This window comes from Trematomus bernacchii, unplaced genomic scaffold (genome assembly GCF_902827165.1).
Source record: "Trematomus bernacchii unplaced genomic scaffold, fTreBer1.1, whole genome shotgun sequence".
Classification (NCBI taxonomy): Eukaryota; Metazoa; Chordata; class Actinopteri; order Perciformes; family Nototheniidae; genus Trematomus; species Trematomus bernacchii.
The window spans coordinates 7454577-7471459 of NW_022987582.1; the positions used below are offsets into that span (position 1 = coordinate 7454577).

The 16883-nt window shown below is 40.3% G+C and overlaps 1 long non-coding RNA gene across 1 annotated transcript in view; it reads left to right on the forward strand.

Annotated features, from left to right (window-relative positions):
* LOC117480067 overlaps positions 1–16883 on the forward strand; it is a 104705-nt gene that overhangs the window by 75037 nt on the left and 12785 nt on the right. The window contains exon 5 of the long non-coding RNA XR_004555631.1: positions 9506–9568. This is a non-coding gene — a long non-coding RNA (uncharacterized LOC117480067). The remainder of the gene's footprint in view (positions 1–9505; positions 9569–16883) is intronic.

The following is a 16883-nucleotide window of genomic DNA, read 5'->3' on the forward strand; positions in this document are numbered from 1 at the left end:
TTGACTCAAGGCTGGACTCACACATAACCTACATTGTTGATTTATTAGCGGTGATAAAGATGTAATATGCACATAATTATCAATTACTATGTTAAGATGGTATTAACGTTTCTATTCTCTGTGCCAGCTTATAAATCTCTACTGTATGTAACAGTAAAACAGCTCAGTGCGAATCACTGATGAACTGTCAATTTGTTCTGTCTACCTCAAGTCGTCAGGAGACAAACTGAGTTGCTGCTCAGCCATACTGCTGTGTTCTTCATTAGAAAGGGAGGGTTTTCATTTTCTGGCAAGGTTGTGAAGGCTGGAGTTACCTTTTCACAACTTTGGTATTCTTATTGATTTTGGAATGTGTATAGGAAATACTTGATATGTGTTTTCTTTCTCCGTCCTGTTGTGGCATGAGGATAACTTGCAGACTGCTGTGTCAACTGTTCTACTCCTGCTCTTGCTTTTAGTTTCTGCAGTCCTGTAAGTCTGAGGGGAGGGTGTTTTTCTTTCTTGATTTTTCCTATAATTTCAATAACTAGGTTTATTTCGTCCTCCTTTGGGCCAGCTGTTGCTCCCTTGTGTCAGTATGTTCGATATTCAGACATCTAATAAACATCTCAATCAACTAACTGAGTTAAAAACGTTCAACCTTCCTGCCTCTAAGGGCCACATTTAAGTACATGAAAGTACATCTTAAATGTAATTTAATGCTCACGGAATCAGCCTGTAATTAGCGTCTGATTCACTAAGGCTAAAGATAATTACACAATCAGAGATCTGGTGCTGCCTTCGAGGCTCAGCCTGTGAGGGAAGCAGGGTCAACTTGTCAGCAGTATCATCTCCAGCTACAGTTCACATGACCCAAGAAACAGCTATTTTGTTTGGGAAGATACTATGGATTGGACAGTGTGTCTGCTTTAATTCTAAATGTTCTGACTCCGTCAACTGTGGTCCGACACCAGCTCCAATAGCTCCAGCTAAGTTAAGACACCACTATGAGTCAGCTCATCTTCTCCGTTGAGCCAAGTCCCTCTCACCACCCATAAACGTGAAAATAGTTAATGTGTTTCCATGCTGCTCCTATTGCCTTTTTCTGCGTCAGTTGTGGGCCAACCTCAGTTCCTTCTCCTTTATGCGTAGCCAGCACTGTGTTTGAGTTGGGTTCTTTTAGCCATTTATAAACATGGTGTTAAGCAGACAGTCACTCATAAATGTCTGCCTCCACCCTTTGGTAGATATATTGAAGCAGGGGCTCTAAACCTGCCACTGAATATAGTTTGGCTCTAATCATGACACCGGCCATTAAAAGATATTAGGACCAATATGATCGAAGCAATAAAAGTCTTCCTCTTATATCCCTGCTGTCATGCCATCTCACATCTCGCTCTCTGTCTCTTTATCTCTGACTTACTCTCTTTCGAGGTGTTTGCAGTGGTGATAACTGTATGAGTCAGGCCTTCTGGTATGTTTAGTTTAGATATTCTCCCTCTCACTATCTGTCATGTCCTCTCGGCTATTTAGTAGACTGTGAAGCTGACAGACGATGCCCATGAATGATGAATGATGACTGGAGGTCTGTCTGGTGCCAACGTTATGCATAATACAGCATCGATACATAGATACAGCTATTTCAGCTCAGACACATGATGCAGTTACTGTATCATCGGCATGATCTGCAGATTCTGTTCTGGACAAAAATGATGACCACTGAAGGGCATGTATACCTAAGTAGGATCCTAAATGAAGCAGCTTAAAATAAAGAGTTGACTGTCACACTGTATGAAGTGTGATCCTGTCAGGAGTGGGCATTTTGTGTTATTTAATGTTTTATTTAAAAGAATGATAGACTCATATCTGATTTGTTTCTTTTTCATCTTTTATCTCTTAAACATTTTATTCCAAAAAACAATACACTTTTCCTGTGTAGAGAGTCACACTCCCACTGTGTGTGTTATACTCCAAACGACTCTGTGCTTGTTTATGAAGCTGGGCTAGCAGCATGTGCATGTTAGTTTGGTTTGTGGCATTGTTAGAGAAGCACAAAGCCCACCTTTTGGTTCCCCCTCTGGATAACACTTAGCTTTGTCAACACGTTAGCACTGTTTTCGCTGCTAGCACCATTAGCTGCTAGCGGCGGTATCAGCCATCACCATGTAGAGTGCAAGAATTCCCTCAATGAAATAAATGCTCCAAATGATGTATTTAGCACCTTTAAATGATTAACAGTCAACTTTATTTTACCCCCAAGATCAGCTAGTTTGACCCCTACATCACCTGCAGAATATTAAATGTACAACTATTCAATCCATCATTGCACAATTTTCAATATAAATTATGAATACTATTTTCCTCTCAGTTTATTTTTTCATGGCTCTTAAGAAAGACCTGTGCGACCTCTCAAAGAAGACGTGGGAGTGCATCTGTATGTCCGTTTTTGAAGTGGGTGGCCCCACACACGTATGTACAGCATACAGACATGTTTACACGCCTGCAAGTCTGTGCATCTGATTGTGTGGATGTGCAGGCATGTTTCTGTGCCTGTGTCTGCATGCATTCGTGTGCCTGTAAGTACTCTAGTCTGCGTTTCCGTATAGTGTGTCTCTGTCTGTGTGTTCCTACTGTAGTATGTAGGTCACCAATATATTCCTGATGAGGTCTAGTTCTCTGGAGAACTCGACAGATATGAGGGCCTAAATTAGACACTATTATCTGTGTGTGTGTGTGTGTGTGTGTGTGTGTGTGTGTGTGTGTGTGTGTGTGTGTGTGTGTGTGTGTGTGTGTGTGTGTGTGTGTGTGTGTGTGTGTGTGTGTGTGTGTGTGTGTGTGTGTGTGTGTGTGTGTGAGAGAGAGAGAGAGAGAGAGCAAGAGCAAACTAGAAACTATTATCAGACAAGGGCCTCACAGGCATGCATGTTCAAATTGGTGCAGACGCTTTTACATGCAAAGAGCAGTATCATGAGTGAGTTTGTCTGTCTGTGCGTAGGTGTTAAATTGCATGCTTTTTTCAACATGATGTATTTGTGTAAGTGTGTGTGAAAATGACACACTGGTATAATCTAACAAGCTGCCTGTTACCACTGACCTGGGATTGAAACATCAACCCTCACTTTTAACGACTGTTGGCTCAGAAAGCCTGTCCATATTGCTGTTACCGAGCCAAACTGCTAATAGGCCTCAAGCACCACTCCAAGAAAACTAGGTGGCCATTGGCAAAGCTCTGGGTTAAGGTGATACAAAAACGCAGAAATCACATACCATCCATGAGGGTTGAGAAGGATGCTTTCTGAATGTGTACAAAAAAATGTTGTAGCTTGAAATAGGTCAGGGCAGCTGAATGTTTCAACAGACTTGTTTTTGGACTGTGTCAGTCAAATACAAAGATCCCATGCTTGTACTTTTATTAAGCACTTTTGCATGGCTACCAATAAAGAACCATGGGGAAATGATAATGAGGTTTCTTTTAGGCATACAGAATTACACATCTTCTGCCACTTCCTCAATAAAAAAGTGACTTTTAGCATAACTGTTGAAACATTAATTCCCCTTCATTTCAGGATGTCTACATTTCCAGCCAGCCTACTGTCCTCAAGTCACAGGGACAATACCACATGCAGTCAATCTGTCAAACCAATTCGGGAATTTTGCCGGCGCTCAGCCCAAAAGTTACATTGAATCTGAGGGGGATGAATGGGAGTGAGAATGTCTACCTTTGAAAAGCTTCATGCTTTGACCAAATCATATGCTGTCACTCCTAAGCTTTAGAAGGCCTGCACTTTTCATCAAAGCTCTTGATGGCTACCTTTCACAGTACTGTCGAATACACCCTCAAAAGCCTCCCTCCCTCTTTTCCTTCCTTCCCCTCCCAAATCTCTTTCTTCTCCCCTCCGATGTCGACTACCCCTTTTCCCTGCCCCCCCCCCCCTTCCCTCAATCCTTCCATTCCCCTTGTCCTTAATCCCTCCATCCCTCCCTCCTCAATAAAACCCTCAAATCCCTCCAGGTTTTTTCTCTCTCCCTGTGCATGTGTGACTTCAGTACTGTCAAGGCAGATAAAACAAGAGGAATTCAGAATCATCACAGTCATAACCTGCCGTGCTAATAATCCACTACTATCCTTCCCATGTGGCGGTAGGCTGGTGTAACAGGCCTTTTCTGGATTTATTTGCATATTTGTTTCCCCTTTGTTTCTTTTGATGAATTATTTACTGCAGAGTGAAATGACAGCAGAGATCACCGGTGATTGCTGTCGCGGGTGGATGGGTGCCTTTCTCCTCTTTGTAATTATTCCCTTTTTTCCTGATTTTCAATCAAGTTTTTCCACTCATGTTCCCCGGTGACAACAGACAAGAAGCCGTGAAAAAGGAAAAAAAAAACACATACATTTTAGCATTTCTAGTGGAACCTTTCCACTGTCTAGCGGGAGAGCAGCTTCCTTTGTTGTTGTAATGATTACAGAGTAGGAAACAGCAGGGGGAAAAGGAGAGAAGGGAGAGAGTAGACATCAAATGGAAAAAAACCACAAATGTGCTGGGAGGGCCACCTCACACACCCACCACACACAGGACAAAAAAACCTCACACACACTCATCATCTGACCAATCAGGAGACTTGATTAGCATAAAATAAGCTGAAAGTAATCATTTAAGGTTGCAGTTTGTGTTCCTACTGTTTCAAGTTTGAAAACAAAGTCAAATGAGCCTCCAGGAGCTTAAGGTTTGGGCACACAACATGTCTTGACAGATGTAATCACAGTGAGTTGTGTCCACATAAAAGCTGTGATTGTAAGCCTCACAAACTGACATTGTGTAGCAGGGATCTACTATATGTGCACACCATCACACACACACTGCCACCCTGTCCCCGCATTGCCCTATCCAGGAATAATAATGCATAATTCATATCCCGAAGTCTCGTCTGGAGACAAAAGTCATCGTTTGCATTTATTATTTATTGAAAACAGCTCTCACATGATGAGTCCTTTAACAAACAGAGCTTCCAGTAAGCAGTGTACCTCTTTTTCTTCTTCTCTTGCTGTTTGTGTTTTGGCATAGATTTAAGTGGGCTCATTAGCAGAGGATGAGGATGGAAGGAGCGGAGAGGAATGGCAGGCGAGGAAGAAAGAGAGATGCAGAGAGTTAGAAAGTGGGAGATAGAGAAGAAATGAGGCCAAAGGATAAAGAAATCACTTTTGTAAAGGTATGAATTAATGAGAGGCGTGTACATCGCAAGCTAATTCAATTATCTAAGAAATGCTTTAGGGAGTCAGTTGTACATTTGAGCACTTTGTGTCATTTATAGAGTTAAAGTTTACTTTTGCTACCCAGTGGGTATTTGAAATTACTTAACTGCTTTGCAAAACTTGGAAGTGCTAATGTATACTAATCTAATCTTTGCTTTATCATTGCTCCAAACTTCCTAACAATTCTGTAGAATTAGTACAAGTACAACTTTACTAGCACACAAACAGAAACACATACGAACACTGTCACAGTTACACTTGCTGTGCGGACAGTTTGCCTTGAGGAAGGGAGGCAATTTATTGGAGAGTGAAAAGAGCTATGCTAATGCAGTCATCATTTATTCCAGAGTACTTGCATTTTTATTTTCTTCTACCCCACCCCTTCACCATCCATCAATCATCCTAGCCATGAGGTATTATCTTTGCGGAACATTCTATATTCAGTCTCCCCTTAGATGGCTGGACGCACACTCATACACACGCGCAGTCATTTTTGTTGAATCAAAAAAATCAAATCTGGTCTAGCAAAGGTTGAATAATTGATGTGTTATGTTAAAAAAGGAATGAAATAATCATACCCTGTTGGATGTTGGAGGAACATCAAACCCAGAGTTGGAGCTTGGCAGACTGGGCTGAGCAGGGTAGGGGCCGTATGTATTTGGGACGGCTGCCCTGTGAAATAATAATGACGAGCAAAGAGTTAGAGGATTAGGAGATTTTTGTTCTGCCCTGTACCTGACACTTTGTGCGTGCCCACCCGTGCTTTATACAGCATGACCAGGGCATCCTGAGCTAATACAGCAAGGTTTTCTGAAAATGGTTTTGTCTGATGGCCTGGGGAAACATTCCAGCAGGTCTGCAGAAATAGATAAATGGCTGCAGTAAAAATGGACACATGGTTCACAACAAAAGTGTTGATCTAATGGATAGATATTGGTGCCATTCCACATGCAATGCAGCTCAGGGGTTCAGCTAAGGCTTAGCACAGATAGTAAGTGCAATGCAATGATGACAGTCAAATGAAATGAAATTAACATAAAGATGTACATTTAATCCTTGTGAAAAAATCTTTTACTTAGCATTCACCAGAGTTGAAAAACAAAATGTTTTTACTTATTATGTGCTGACAAAAAAAACTAATATCACCCACGACTACAGACTATATATGCATAGTGTCCAGTTCTGAAAAAAACAACGTGACTTGGCAGATGGCTTGTAAAAAACTATCAACACTTTCAGGCTTTACTGTGCTATAACCTTGTGATGGTGATGAAATGAAATAATATCCGCTTGTTGGCTACTGCAGACCACCACCCTGTTTTGATGCCAGCCATGAATAAATACGTACAATTCTTAGATGCATGCTCACACACACACACACACACACACACACACACACACACACACACACACACACACACACACACACACACACACACACACACACACACACACACACACACACACACACACACACACACACACACACACACACACACACACACCTCTTTGCATCATTGCTTCAAATGAAGATAAACAGTTTTAATGTTTAGGACCACCTTTTAAGATTGTCCCCATTTGGGATGCAACAACAGTGCATGATGAATACATTCATTCCAAGCTCCAGTGAGAGCTGTGCAGCCGTGCATCTCTGCCCGATACCTTTTCATGACTGTATGAAGGCTGCACAGTATAGATTTCCCCATACAGCAGCAGAGGGATATAAATGTTTATTATTATTACTCTTTCAGCTTCCCATTCGCTATCTGCGTTTTTTTTTGCCCACTAGTTCCAATTTGCGTTTAACGAATGATCTCAGGGAATGAGATGCAGTGAGGTCAGGAGGTGCATGTGCTTTTCTTTCACTGCAGGGGTTTGAATTAGGATTTTATAGATACTTAGGAATACTGTACATACAAATAAAGGACACAGCATGACCAACATGATGATTTGCCTGAAAGAGGGCGAGGGGGCATGGTGATTGACCAAAAAGAAGAAAAGGCTGATTTGGAGTCAAAGTAGAGAAGCTTATTGAGATTTATGACCCCATATAAGCCCTCAGTGTGGGGGGGGGGGAAACCATAGACTGTATATATAAATGGACGTAGTGTCCGTGACGTCACCCATAGGATTCTGCAGAGTTGCCGAGAAGCCCTTAGTAGGCGGAGTCGGCCACTAACGTCTCGACAGTGACGTCAGAGTCCCGCCTGCTCCAGCCTGATCCAAACAAGGGCAAAGAGGCGGAGCCGAGGCGGGACCTGCTGCCACCGAGCTGGAAGTTCCAGAGCTAGCTCAGGCTAAGAAGCTAAGCTAAAGGAAACCTTTATACAAAAATACATGAAAAGTTATATGTTAGGTGTGTAGGGTTACAGACTACTTAACAAGCAAAACATAGAACTTAAATTAGTGATGCAATGCTGAAATGTAAAAATGTGACAGTCAAACAGTATAGGTGTTTTAATGCCATATTCACTTAATAACGCATGAACAACTTTTACAAATATTTCTATATAGTCTGTGTTGGTAAATGTCATCTACGTTGCACATTTCCTGCTGAAATACATGCATACCAAGTTACTGCGTGGCACTTTGGTTTTGATAAAACAGTGTAGTTCCACTATATAAACGTTACATTCATAATCAAACGAGACAATCTGCAAGAGAATTAGCTATTTTTTGTTATTCTTAATGCTTGTCATTCACACGTTAATAAAATAAAATAAGTAGGCTACCGATGTATAGCAGAACAATTGTGGCGATGTTCAGCTTAATAATCCTTGTTCAACATAATTTCTTTAGCTAATACTACAGCGGGCTGCAGGCGAACCAAGTCCGCGTTTCGCTGCATTCCTTGATCTCCATTTATAACGCCGGACTCCGGCGGCCACCACTGGGATAATTGGGTCCCCTTTTAACATTTGCTCCCGTTTAGCATTATGGCCGGTGTAGTGTCCCCTCGGCAACAGACCACTCAGAGTTGGTGATTACTTCAGTTTATTTCCCTGCGTTTCTGCGTTTCAATGGACACATACAAAGAACACGTGAGCTGCGTTTCTCAACAGATCCTCACGTGCTATGATAATCTCCTTTACAAAATAAGTGTCCAATAATCAACAACACATCAATGATCGTATAGTGGTAGTACTTTCATAAACAATGTGAAACATTAAACATAACAAACTGGTGTACAAAACTCACATACCAGTGTTTCAAAGGACACATACAAAGAACACGTGAGCTGCGTTCTGTAGGAGAGATAGCACCACGCTCACGTTAGCTTATTAGCTCAGATTAGCTATTGATGATCACATTAATAAATCATATAACACAAATAGCCAATCACACAAAAAACATGTTGCTGTGAGCATTAAACGACTAACATTAAACTAAACAAACACAACAGAACGTTATTGTCCTAATAAAATAATAACATACATTTTGTCCACCGACATAATACAATAGCACCTTACTCTCAACAGATCCTCACGTGCTATGAGTAGCCATAGACTATAAAAGTCTTACCCAAGGCTGAATCATAAACTAAACTGTATATATATATATATATATATATATATATATATATATATATATATATATATATATCAAGTACAGTAACTACAACTAGCTAACGTTGTAGCCTATAGCAGAGTGGACAAGTTGCTGTTAGCTGACAGTGAGGCATGTACCTGTCCATCAAAGTGACCACGTCCTAATTTATGCAAACACTTTAAGACCTAATCTAAATAAAAGGGTCGCGTTATAAAACAATTCACTCACCAATTCATAATCATGAAGGTGGAATCTAACTATATCCCGAATAATTTTGATTGCATCCAGGGGCAGAAACATGTTTATTTCTGCTGTAAAGTTGGGCATTTTAACATGGGGGTCTATGGAAATTGATCCTTTCTGCAGTCATCGCCTATCGGCCAATAGATGAACTGCAGTTTGTGGCACTTCCCTATTGGCCTCCTGGCTCTGCCCCAGAGTCTGCCGCTTGGGGAAAACAAGACAAATTGTGAAATATATTGTCCGATTCAGACAAAGATAACATGTTATATTGGTTATCGTGAATCAAGCTTTACAACATTCAGAGCACATGTGTAAACCTTTAGATGGGTTAGCACACTTGCAAGTGGTGGCAAATTGTCACTTGTCCCTCCTTTAAGTTTATCCATTAAAACTCTCCCATCCGTTTCTGAGGCCTCTGACTTGAAATGGTGTTTAACTCAGGGGGGGGCTTATTTTATTAATTCACTGTTTCCTCTGTTACAGGCCCCCTTCTACAAAGTCCACATTGCGAGAAGACCACCTCACAGGGATTTTCCCCTTCACCAGGTAACCACAAAGAAAGAAAAGCAGCACATTATCCACATGTACAACATACCCCTCAACACACACACACACAGACACACACCACACACACACACACACACACACACACACACACACACACACACACACACACACACACACACACACACACACACACAACACACACACACACACACACACACACACACACACACACACACCCCACAACACGTTCAGTGCAGTACAATGCTGACCACCAGCACAGCAAGAAATACACGCACACACATAGCATATCTTTATGAGGTGTTATACACCAGTGACCACCAACACAGGGTCTCAGTGTTCTCTAATCCACACTCAGGCTGAATAGGCCGCTCCATGCAATGGAGGGATTACACTGTCGGATTAATGGGACTTTTAATTTGAGTCATTGTGAGTGCCCTTGATAACAAGAATAGGTGTGGGAAGAATACCACCGGCTCTATAATGATATTGCTAAATGTGTGGCAACTGGACATTTCTTCTAATGCATTTAGTGTACTACACTATGCCTGTGTGTGAGGATGTATCTGAAAATGATCATAAAGCGTCTAACAAGTGACATGTAATGTAATGTAATATTAACTATACTGCAGGTATTACCAAATTAGTATTACTACTACTACGTTTACTACTTGTATCACAATTGCTACCATAAGATCTGGAAAAGTGTTGTCATGTCAAGTCCCTGGTCAGCCTGCTTGTTGGTAGCCAACTGTACAGCACTGTGAAAATTGTTATGAGCTGAACTGAATGACACAACATTTCCGTAGTCACTTTTAGTTACATTTTCAATGGAAGTAAGGTCCAACCATATACACAAGGCACCCAATTCCTACAAAGTTGTGTGCTACCTAAATAGGGCCAAGATGGAAAGAAAGGGAGAGAAAAGAGTGAAGAGGCCAACAGTCAGGGAAAAAAAGACATTGGCCTATGAGACTTTTTTCAGCAGGGTGAAGAGAGCTTGATGAGTTGATGGATGACTGGATACTGAGTGGGAAAAAGAGCTTCATAGAATTTACTTTTCCTACAGGCAATAATTCAAGCATGGATTCAAGCATACCAATGGATAAACAGATAACAGCATTGCATTTTTCTTTTAGTCATTATCTTTCTCTCCTACCAGAAACCTGACAGCTGCTCTGATTACAGAATAATGTTATGTTAATTAAATCAAGTTGGATTCATTATATTTTGCACAAGGCCAGTGCTGTGCATTATGTTTTCATCTCCCTGGGAAACAGAATACAACAACCAAACCCTAAAACCTCACTGGTTGTTAATTAATTTTACTTATTAAAACCACACTGTTAAGCTTGCCCTTCAAACCTGGCTTTTCCAAAACTGCTGGTTGGAATTTTAATCAATCCCTTTCCTTAAAATAAAAATGTAAAAAGTTCAACAGTAGTCCCAACAACAGAGAACATTGGTGTTTTTACAACTGTATTTTAATGTTGGGAAATTATTTGAACATCAGTTAGATAACTTTAAAAGACCTAAATCTTTCTGCTGTTGGCTCTACTCCAACCTCATTTTGTCAAAATAGCACCACTGCTGAATTCCACATACAAGCTGTGAAAGTTAATTTGCCTCATCTTGAAAGCTTAGGTAGATATAACATGTTTTTAAAATACTTGTTTTCCCTTTTGTCACCCCACTGACATTCTTATTGTTTGTATTATGCCTGTAGTTTCCTTGTTGGTGGTTCAAGCCGCACAGAAAGCAATTACTTTCAGCCCAATGAAAGAGCTATTTAAATCTTTATTCGGGTCTTTTGAATAAGCTGTATGCATTATCTTATGCTAATATTATCATCATACAAGATATTACCACAGATATTTCTGAGGCGCTTACAGGTGTTGCATATTACTGACAGCGCTAAACAAGGGAGAAATGCCTTTACCTATAGAAACAATAAGTATAAGGTTGACAAATGATTACAATTGTATATATGCACCCCTAATACTAGGACAAGTGCTGAAGTTAATGAAGCTAATACTATAAGCACTTACAATGATACACATATATATAGAGGAGAGTAGTTATATCTGCTGAAATGAAAATAATAGAATACTTTTTGAAATGCTTGCTGAAACAAAACCAAAATTGTAAGAAAAGGTAATATAAGTTGCCAAATTGAACATCTTTGTAGACCATAGTAACCCTTTTTCTAGTGGAGGTATTCATTTGAATACAGCAGCTAAAACTGTAATGTTTTTAGCACGGAATTGGGATGTGCTTCAAAATAGGCAAATTGGGACAACCCCGTTGATATGGAGATGCGTTTGGCAGGGGAAATGGCACGCCTCATATATTATGCTAAAAAAATACACATTTGAAAGAAAGTCTGACGCTGTGAGCAGGAAATTGGGGGTAAATTGGCACATCCACGCAGCTTTACATTAATTGTGCTCGTGCTATTGTCGGGGTGTTGCGGGGTGACAGACAGATGGGTGAGGGCTGACACATGTTTTTGGAGGAGTTTAAAATTCAAATGCTCCTCATGTGTGAATACAGACACCTGGGGTAATCAACTGGCTGCATGTGTGTGGTTTTAGTGGCGTGCAGCACTGTATTTACCCATAAGCCTCTCTGTCCCTGCCTGTCTTGCTGTCAGGGTCTCTCCCTCGCTCTCTGGTGTCAGGTACATTTCCATGTTTTCTGACTGATTAAGAACCATATTGTAACACATTCTTTTTCTAAGAAGAGGTTTTAAATTATAGAGGCAAGGTCTTTATTTCTGTTTGAGCTCCCGGTACAGTTGATCTCAGCGCTATTGGAAATGTATTCACTGTTAATACCCTCCCACTCGTCCTTCTCCATCTCCCTGTCTCCCTCTCTAGCGCACTCTTTTTCTCAATGGTGTATCTGTGTCTTTGTGTCAGTTCACCTCATGTTATTGGCATGGGGTGTGATTCACTGTCTCTATCTCTCTTTGTTCACTTTTTCTCTCTTTTAAATATCTGTCTCCTTCCCTATCTCACCTCTTTCTTCAAAAAATCGAGACAGGAGCGCCCGCTGTTTTTTCTGACACACTATTCCTTCCTTAAATCTAAACCAACTGAGGCGAAATCAGGTTATTACCGTAGCTGTGTTTCTTCTCGCTTGCTCTCATCTGTTCTTCCATTTAAGCTTAAGGTCTATGCAATTCTAAACCTTTGAGAAGAAACAAAGGGCAGCCGGTCCGTCAGATGCAAGGGTGCGAAGTGGAATTGAAGTGCATTGCATAAATAATTCAGAAAAATAAACTCTGAAGTGTGAGATGGACATATGACAGGGTTGGTACGTGTGAATATGACTATTTGTGTGTAAGCATATGCCTTCCAGTCTCACTTTAAACTCCACATGATGGGCGGTGTAGGCTGTCTGGCCTGGTTTGTTGTGGTCAGATATTTGTGATTTTGTTTGCCTTTCATCTTAAGAGAGATATAAGCATCGACCACATGGTCTGTCCGTGTGTGTGATCTTAGAAAGAGGGAGTTGCAAATGAACTTTTAGGTTAGACAGGATAGATGGATAGAGGGAGAGGGAACAAACGGAGAAGTGGTCCGGCAGGGAATAAAGGAGGATAAGATGAGAAATGTTAGATAAACAAACCTAGATAACCTCAAATAACTTGTCTTAGAGAGAGGGACAAATGTGAAAAGCAATGGCAAAAAAGAGGGATAATGAAAGAGCTAGCAATAACATATTCACTTTTGACACAGGTGAGAAAGTTGGATGGATGGATGGAATTAGAGAGAAAGTGGTGATTTTTTTAGAAAAAGCAAGCTTCAAAAAGTCTGCTCTGGAGTGATGGATTGATCGATTGAAACGGATGGAAGAAGTTCAAATAAATAGGACAGCCTGAAGAGTTGAAGGAGAGTAGTGCAAAAACACAAGGACGGTCAGTAAACAGCATGGAAGAGAGTCAGGCAGGCACACACATCCGTTATTAAAGAAGGATGAAAAAAGATGGCAGAATGGCTGTACCAGTGATGGACGATCAGTGATGATGATGGATGAACCAATGATTGGAGGAGAAGAGAGGGCGGGGGAGTTGTAAACAATACTGAATCACCTCATAACAGAGGCAAATCCACAGAAGGATGGATGGATGGATGGATGGATGGATGGATGGATGGATGGATGGATGATGGATGGATGGATGGATGCATGGATGGATGGATGGATGGTAGATTGTTGTGCAATAGATGAAAGCAATGCAGAATAAAGTAACCTTGAATAGAAAGACTGAGGTTAAGTGAAAGATTGACAGAGGAAAAAGGTAACAACTCACAGCAATGTCAGATCATTGAAATCGAGAGAGTGAATGAAAGGATGAAGATCAGAGAGGTAGCATTAAGAAGTGATAATGAAGAAATGGAGAGACTTGCAATAAGATGTAAAGGGCAGTGAACTAAAATGATGCATGGGAATTGACCTTGTACAAGTTTTAGATGGATAAATCAGAGTTAAGCTCACACAAATATAATCGTTATTTAGAGCTGGCGGAGGTATTCTAGTTTGTTTACAAGTGTGTGTGTGTGTACTTGTGTCTGTCTATCTTTCTGTGCCACTACAAGGCTCATGTGATGGAGTCACACTGACACTTTTGTGTGTCTTCGCCCTGCCAGCGACAGCTCCACAACATTATCACAAGACCTAATGAAGGGCCACTTGTCCTCATAAAAGCCAAGAAAATAAACCAGGCTAGCGCAAATGTGAGATTAGCTTCAACAGACACATCAATTTAGCAAAAATAGAATATTTTTCAACTAAAATGCGACTATGATTTATTCAGGTGAATTATATTTTTAGCCTTGCAAGCTACAGGGAGTTCCTTTCCAGTCCAATTTACCTGATTTGTCTTTGAGCTGCAGGGAAATGGAACACCTGGTTAAAAGCTACACAAATATTTGAAACGCAAACTCTAAAAAATAAACTCATTGACCCCAGTCAGGATGAAACCCTTGACTGGTTTGCTTTAAAGGAACAGTGTCTCCATCTGGTCCAACCTGCTGCAAAATAAAACATTTACAATATCAAATATTTGTTGAATTCAGCTCCCAATAAGTTGATTTCCATTTGTCTTTATGACCATAACGTTTTTCTACTGTATTTTCATGTGACATCACTGCAGCGAACATATTATCTCAGCTCAGTTTGTCTTGCATTAAAAACACATTCTGTTCGTGGGGCATTCCAGGGTTGAATGTTTTCTTTTACAGGTGTTGATTTAGGCAGTTTTCCTCCTAAAAAGTGACTTCAGCTATTCAATTCCATAACCAGACTTCCTTCAAGTCAGTGCATACTGTATCACCCTTTTTCAAATACTAGTCAAATAAAAGACATATTCCACTCCTTTAAATTGCTGTACTTAGTTGATCTTACAGTTGTGCTCCCTTAAAACAACTATATTACTTCTATTTATAAAACGTTTTGGAGTATTTGTTTTATATAGGTGATTTACAACCTTGACAAATCTTAGTCTGGGATTAATGAATGAAATGAATTCATGACTTTTCCAACCGTCCTCCTTTCCCTTAGTGCTGGTGGAGTGCACAAGGCTCTGCTGTATTCACCCCGGCAGCCCAGCCTCTCACCTGTGCAAATTACTGAGTGTAAACAGACTGGATCACACTAGCTTCATGTGGTTAGCCACTTCCCTAGCTGGGACAGGGTCTACTCCAGAGAAATAAGCCATTTCCTGCTCACTGAGGGAAAGATATGCTCAACTGTAACCTACTGTAATTCTTTCCAGGTGGTGGGTGTGATTTTTATCTTTTTAGAGGATGTACAGTACCCGGCAAGAAACATGTTCAGCAATTTAGACTCCCTTAAACTCTAGCTGTCACTACGTTAATGTCTTTAAAACATGCAAACCGTGTAGTTTTCATGATCAAATATTATATCTCTTAAATAAAAACATTTGGATATGCTTATTCTAACACCTTTTAAATATGTCCAGATGGGGGGTATGATTTGTCTGCACATCATTTAGTTTAATAACCCTGTAATAATATGTCACAAAGATTTACTCAGTTTGAAGTAATATACCTTAACTCTAAAACAAGAACAAGTTAAGCTTCATGTTTTGCAAATATGTACTGTATGTGTTGAGGCTGAATGCAAAGCTAAATAGAGATACAAGAGTGGTTTGAAGATGTAGAGAATATTTTTTTAGTATTATGAGTCCTTACCACTTATTTTACTACTTCAGCTGTATCTCTTAGATACAATGTTTGAAATATGTGCAGCCATTTAGCCCCTTCTTCAGATCATCAGGATCTAAAGAATCTCAAAAGCAGTCGGACTGGTTGTAAACACAGCAGAGAAGCTGCTATTAAATGGACAAACCCCTGTATAGCAGTAGATGTATTTGAACCCATCTTCTGCTTGTTTATCGTGTTGATCATCCCGGAGATTTTGTGAGAAAAGACACTATCCTTAATTGGTTTGAATTACATCTCTGAAAAACACATGTTTTGCTCTCACTTTGTCACATTATATGATGCCTTTTTAATGAATGGTACTGCAAACTCGGGCAAAATCCTGAATGCTACTGATGCCATCTTATCTCCTTGACAGCTTATTTCCGAGGCTGACTCCTTCCAATCTGCTGTGATATGCATGTTGCAAAAGTGTAAATATTCTATTAGGCAAGATATACGGAGGTATATAAAATTATATATACCGGTATATATATTTCTTTTTTTTCTTTTACAATAATACCGAAAGAAATGGATTAATTATACACGGATGATCAAATATTTACCACACATTTAAATATTAAAAGCTGTATCAACATTTGAAGTGTATGAGTTAGTGAGATCATAAATACACAATGAGCCTCAGCTACAAGAATATGTATGATGTGATATGTGCTTTGGATGGATCATTTATACACTTTGTAATCGTTTTATAGAAAAAGCCAAGGTCATTTCAAACACTGATCTTATTTCCAAGCCTAAATGTGTGTGTGTGTGTGTGTGTGTGTGTGTGTGTGTGTGTGTGTGTGTGTGTGTGTGTGTGTGTGTGTGTGTGTGTGTGTGTGTGTGTGTGTGTGTGTGTGTGTGTGTGTGTGTGTGTGTGATAGAAACTAATTCCAGCCAGAGTGGAGGCATGTCCAGGCTAATCCACAGGCCAAAAGACACATGCGGTTAAGTTTCCATGACCTCAACTCCATGCTGTTGGAACATGCACATGCATACTGTACTCACACTCACACACTTGTGCACACACACAATAATGTTTCTACATTTGTATTTTTACCCTCTTTTTTTCCCTTTCTCCTTTCCTTTGCTGCTGCCTCCTCTCT